Genomic DNA, 6,687 nt, shown 5'->3' with positions numbered 1-6,687 from the left:
GGGTGTTTGCTGTTTGATTTTTAACCATTTGAAATCTGAAATAAAATGCTGTTCTAACTAACATGATCCAAAAAAGCAGTGTTTATTAAGCAGTCATTTTTTTTTTTAAAGTTCGTTTTAAGTGACCCTCAACTAAGATTGAAAATTGATTTCTCTGTTGATTTGTTGCCCTGACATTCCTTGGTGAAAACAGTCAGCTAATTAAGTGTATCTTTCTTACTCCTTGCACTGCAGCTCAGACAGGAAATGAATAGATTCGGGGTGGAAGCATAGCTTGAGATGTAAGATCCTCTCTCAGGTGACACGACCATATGACAGTTCTCCTCGTAGGAATTTGCCAACCTGAAATTAAACAAGTGCACTGTTCTAACGGTTACTTCTGTGAAAATAACGTAATCTTAAAGATTCTGTCAATGATGCACAGATAAATAAGTATTCCCTTAAATGATAAGCATCTGCAAGTCACTGATGAATAAAAGGTAAAGAGAACTATTTAGGACACACACAGCTCAGCTTTAAACTGTTTCAGAAGGGAGTTGGAATTCTTCGCACTTTCACCTTTCCCTGGGGTTGCCTTGGTTGGTGAAAATCTTCAAGTGAAATATTCCTAGAAACTGAGCTACAGGGTAGAAAGGGTACTGAACTAGGGGCCAGAGCTCCTGATTCAGAAGAAATGAAGGAGAGGAGAGTGAAGGGGAAAGGACACATATTTGACCTCCTAGACATTTTTCCCCTAAATCCAAATCATGTTAAAAGGAATTTGATTATTCAAATTCAAAATACATTTGAATCCTTTGATTTTTAATCAAAAGGAATGTGATTATTTCTGTTTTAGCATTTCTTTATTTATAAACTGAAAAAAGAGAGAGAGGAAGGGTATAGCTCAGTGGTAGAGTGCATGCTTAGAATGCACAAGGTCCTGGGTTCAATCCCCAGTACCTCCACTAAAAAATAAAATAAAATAAAATAAAAAATTAATTAAAAAATACATGAAGAAACCTAATTACCTCCTCCCGCAAAACAAAAACAAAAAAATAGCATTGTATTTCATCTAAAGAAGTTGAGATCTGCATCTGCTCCCATCATTACTGATAACTTTGTCAGGGAATATTACTGAGATTCACCTTTATTTTCTACAAAATTGGCAGAGAGAACTAGATATCATTAAAACTTCTAAATTTGACCTATATCTGCTTTTTTCTCTAAGAAAAATTGAGATAACGAGACTGCCTTGACAACAGAGTCAAAGGAGATATATATGTGAAATGGCAAACTGCATACTGTTAGTCAAATGTGAATCCCTCTGATGGTTCTGAGCCACATAAGGGCTAAGGGAATTTTCTACGACAATACTGCTAGTGCGTGGCATTTCTTCACTTGCCAAAACAGAGCCCAACTCAAATTAGAAACTAAAAAAAATATTTGTCATGAATAATATAGGAGCTGGGGTCTGAACCCAGGATACCTGGCCCACAACCTGCGAGCCTACACTGTCCTGTGCTATATTTGCTACCAAGGAAAGATAAACTAAAGTTAGCTATGGAGAAGAGATGGAGCGGTTCTGTGGGATTTGTACCAAATTGATTTAAAATAATGGAAGCAGAGAGCACTGTACTAACGAAGCCATGGGGAACTATTCTACCAGAGAGATACTCCAGAATGAGAATAATTTTCATGGGTTGAATACTTTTGTTCCCAGGCTTCAGCTATTGTGGTACAATAATGTTCCTTCCTTCCTCTAAAAAAGAGGAAAACTACAGAGATTAAACTAGGGTTATTTCCCCAAATACACTGACCCATCACTGAGAAGGTAGTGCATTTCCAGAGTAGAAAACAATGCCAGCGTTGCCCCCAGAAAGGAGAGGCCAAGGTAATGGCATAGTCAGTGAAGAGCAGTTAAAGGGAGTCCATTTCATCCGATTCCCTAAGCTCATAGCAGAGTTGCTGAAAAGACCAATATGATCCTTGCTCTCCTTCCACACTGCTTACATGTACAGTCTGCTCCTAAGCCAGTGGCATAAGATACTGAAAGCTGATCTCTCCCCAAGGAGTCAGTCTTTAGCCCACTCCAAACACAGCCTTCTCTGGCCACAGACCTTCTTCTGAGAGTAAAAATGTCTCTTAGTTTAACTATCTATTAGTCTCTTAAATATACGTTACTAAAGCATTTATTTTTAAAATGAAAGGTCTTTTCCTTAGTGCTAAAGTAAAGCATTGCAGAAAATTTGGAAAATATTGAAAAGCACATATAATGTCATTACCTGTAATCAGCATTATGGTATGCTTCTTCCATATATGTGTATATGTGTATTATCCTAATTTTATACTTAGTATGTATGTATCATGTATATATCATTCATTTCTTATATTTAAAAAACAAAATTTTTTGACTATCTCGTTTAATATAATATCTTTTAATTTTAATGTTACATTGGGAGCACATATGATGAAATATTTTAAAATATAGGTTTTAAGGAATTTCTTCAGACTTTAATGGAGTAGGTTATATCAAATTGATCTTCTGAAGAAATCAATTATAAAAACTGGATAAAATATCAGAAATACATCAGTATGAAGATATTGGAGAATGACTAAGGCAGCCAGTCCTTGAGGGGCCAGTATTCTAGAGAGCGGTGGGGGGTGGGAGAGGAAATGCAATGTTGTAAGATCAATATTTCCCCCTTGTTGCTCTTTGAGGCATTTGCTACTTGTAAGCCCTTCAGGACATACAGGCCAAATAGAAAGCTAGGAAGCAGAAATTTATATTCCAGAGCTTCAGGGGTCAAGCAAAAAGAAAGATGAAAAAAGCAAAAATGCAGTGAAGTTAGTCCAAGATTCTGCACTGCTTTTCCCCTCAAAGCATATGTCATTTCTTAAGTTGTGAGTATTGAGAGTGAGGCTTTTCCAAAAAACCGACCAGGAAGTGGTTAATAAAAAAAAATGAAGGGCTAAATACATTTGAGTTTTCAGTGTTCTCACCTGTTGGTGAAATAAAAATTGGAGTTCAGAAATCCCAGGAGGAAGAGGTCCCAGTAAACAACTTAGACCTTTAGTTGAGACCCAGGAAGAGCCATATCTTAGGAGAAAAAGCAAATGAATAAAGACCAGCCATCACAAGGACTATGAGCCATTCTCAAACCACTTAAGTATCTGATTATATCAAGATAATATGGCATGACTCTAACTGCCTGCCAGAAGAAAATTAATTTCCATTTCAAAAAGAAAATAGTCAGAGTCTTTATAATTGTTCATACACAATGTTACAACATTCAAAAGTTACTAGGTATATCAGAAGATTGGACCAAGCAAATAAAAACCATGAAGAAAACACATGAAGTTATCAGGATAGACTTCAGGATAATTTTGATTAGTATGCTCAGCAAATTAGATGACAAGATACAGAGCTTCAGAAAATAACTGCAAACTATAAAGAAGAATTCAGTAAAAATTCTCTAATAGAAAAAAACGACAATTGAAATTAAGAACACGTTAAATACATACATCAGTGATTAGACATAGTAGGAGAGATGATTAGTCATCTGAAAAATAGCGCAGTAGAAAATATGAAATCTGAAGCACACAGAGAAAAGAAAGATGGAAAATGCGGAAAAGACTATATAAGAAATCTGAGGCAATGTGAAAAGATAGCATGCGTGTAATTGGAGTCCTAGAATGTGAGTAGAAGGAGGATGCGTGGAGCAATCGTCCAAGACGTAATAGCCAAGAATTCTTAAAAATGAAAGAAATACATCAAACCACAGATTTAGGAAGCATTACAAACACCAAGTAGCATAAATAAAAGTAAACAAGACCAAAGCATTTTATAGTAATACAGCTGAAACTAAAGAAAATAAGAAAATTTAAAATCAGAAAAAATCTCGTATTTTTACAAAGAACAATAACAATATTGAAACCGAATTCTCAGAAATTATGGAATCAAGGAGAAAATGGAAGGATATATTTAAAGTACCAAAGGAGACACACTGCCTTCCCAAAATTTGCTATCCAGAGAAAATATTCTGGATGATTTAAGGTGAAATAAAGACATTTTCAGACAAACAAAAACTAAGAAAATGTGTTGTGAGTAAACTTATATTTAAACAAATACTAGAGGAACGTATTCAGGCAGATATAAAAACTGACCCTATATTGAAATACAAAAATCCAGAAAGAAATAAAAATCACAGATGTGGCAAAAATGTGGATAGGTATTCAATACTGACTGTAAAAGAGAATAATAGTAATATTTTGTAGAGTTCTAAATGTATGTAGAATTTAAAAGATGACAAAAATAAGAAGGAAAAAAAGGAGGATAAATAAAATTAAAGTATCCTAAAATTTTTGCATTGTTTGAGAAATGGTAAAAGTGCTAATTTATAGTAGATAAAATTAACAAAGGAAGCATATTTAAATCTTTGGGTAACCACTAAAACAAAATGAAATGATAATTTAAAAAATTATTAACACAAAAGCAGCTGTGAAAGAAAGAAATAAAGAGGCGGGGGGTGGGGGGGAACAAATCAGCCAAATTGAAAACAGTGGTTTGGGGATATGAATACAGACTGTAAGTAATTACTTAAAATGTAAATGGACTACTTACGCTAAGTGGAAGACTATCAGACTGAATAATAAAAAAAAGAAAAAAAGAAGAAGAGAAAACTATGCTGCTGCTCATAAGAGATACATCTTAAACATAAGACACAGAGAAGTTAAAAGCAAAAGGATGCAGAAAGAGATACCATACAAGCACTAAGCACAAGAAAACCAGGGGAGCTGTATCAGAATCAAGCTAAGAAGACTTTAAGACAAGAGATTTACTAGAAATAACAGGCATTTCACAATGATAAAAAGTTAATATCAACAGTAATACATAATGATTCTGTATTTTATGCACCTAATAACATTGCCTCAAAATACATAAATGAAACCCCGCAAAAGTAAAAGGAGAAAGAAACAAATTCGCAACAACAGGGATTTTAATGCATCACTCGATTACTGATAAGGCAAGCAGACAAAACATCAATCAGCATATGGAAGATTTGAAAAAAAAAGTTCTTTGTTGGCATAATTCACACACACACACACGTATAAAAGACTGCACCCATGCCAAACAGTACGCTCTTTGTAAGTTTACATGAAACATTTACCAAAATAGACGTTTTGCTAAAAGCAAACCTCATATGACCATGGTGTGATTAAACTAGAAATCGGTAATAATCAGATAACTAGAAAAATTTCAAGTATTTGGAAATTAATAGCCTATAAGATAAATAATGTGACCAATAATCAGATTAATGTAGCAGTCCTAATGAAAATTAGAGAATATTTGAACTAAATGATAAAGAAAATACAACACACCAATCTTGCCATGGAAGAATTCTGCTTTTACTTAGCATCTAGAAAGTGGCAAGGGGATATAGCTCCTATGTTAACAGTAAGAAAACCCAGATAATCTACAAAATTATAACTTAAAAAAAAATCTTTCAGAGAGCTAAGATCTTAAGGCAATAGAGTATATCAAATCCTGGAGAATAGTGAGCACTTCCAGAAAGAGACAGGACACATGACTTACTTTATCTTCAGCAGAGCTCAGGAAACAGTAGAGGAGAGAAGACTTTCCTAATCTTTTTATGAAACCAGCGTTACCCTAATACTAAAACCATACAAAGACATTACAAGTAAAGAATACTACACACCAATATGCTTTATCAACATGTATGCAAAAGTCTTAACAAAATACAAGCGTATCAAATCTAGCAATGTAAAAAGAGAGATAAAACATCTTGATCAAGTTTGGTTTACTCCAGGAACTCAGGACTGGCTCCACATTTGAAAATCAGTCAGCATAACTCATTACATCTACAAAATACAATTAAATAAACAAATAAAATAAAAGCATAATCATCTCAATGCAGAAAAAGCAGTTGCCAAAATTCAACATCCATTCTTCATACAAACTAAGAGAAAATAGGGATTCGCAGGGAACATTGTCAAGACGGCATGTATGAAAACCTGCAGCCAACCTCATACTTAATGGTGAAAACTGAATACATACCTTTTCCATAATATCAGGATTTAAGACAAGTGATCTCAACACTTCAGTATTATAATGGAGATCCTAACGTGCAGTGATGCAAGCCAAAAAAGGAATACAGTTTGAAAAAGAAATGAACTATTGGTAGATGATATGAGTGTAGAAAATTCCAAAAGACTCTACAAAAAATATATCAGAACTAGTAGGTAAAGACTATTTGGCTTTGGCTTTCTTGGCCCCTCCCTGTCCTGCCCCTTCTCCTCCTCCTCCTCATACTCAGCTGTGCACCTGCCCCAGGCTCAGTTCTTGGCTCTTCCCCGCCCCTCCACTTTACAAGAATTCCTCTTCTGCCTTTTCACTTTCCTCTCTCTGTTTATGATTTCCTCTTCCCTTGCCAAATTCCTACCTTGTTCTGCATTTCCAACAGCTGAGCATTGTCTGAGTTCATGTCCTGTCATTATCTCCAATGTAATTGAGTAGTAAAAGCAGAAAGGATGTGATAATATTGTGAAGACAAAAGTCCTCAGGAATTGTAGGACACGCCCTCTAGCTGACATTCCCTCAACTTCTGGTTAAGCCCTCTTTTCCCATTTTCTCCCCACATCTCACTACCTTCCTAAAACTCTCTCCCTTTTCTTTGCTCACGCCATCAT

General features: G+C 35.0%; 1 non-coding gene across 1 annotated transcript; it reads left to right on the top strand.

Moving 5' to 3' along the window:
* The first annotated feature begins 870 nt into the window (after positions 1-870).
* On the top strand, positions 871-944 carry TRNAS-AGA (transfer RNA serine (anticodon AGA)). The gene has a single exon. It is a non-coding gene; the product is annotated as a tRNA-Ser (tRNA).
* The last annotated feature ends 5,743 nt before the right edge of the window (positions 945-6,687 follow it).

The sequence above is a fragment of the Camelus bactrianus genome, chromosome 23 (genome assembly GCF_048773025.1).
Source record: "Camelus bactrianus isolate YW-2024 breed Bactrian camel chromosome 23, ASM4877302v1, whole genome shotgun sequence".
Lineage (NCBI taxonomy): Eukaryota > Metazoa > Chordata > Mammalia > Artiodactyla > Camelidae > Camelus > Camelus bactrianus.
Note: the sequence above shows the minus strand (reverse complement) of the source record. Positions and strands in the feature narration are given on the sequence as shown.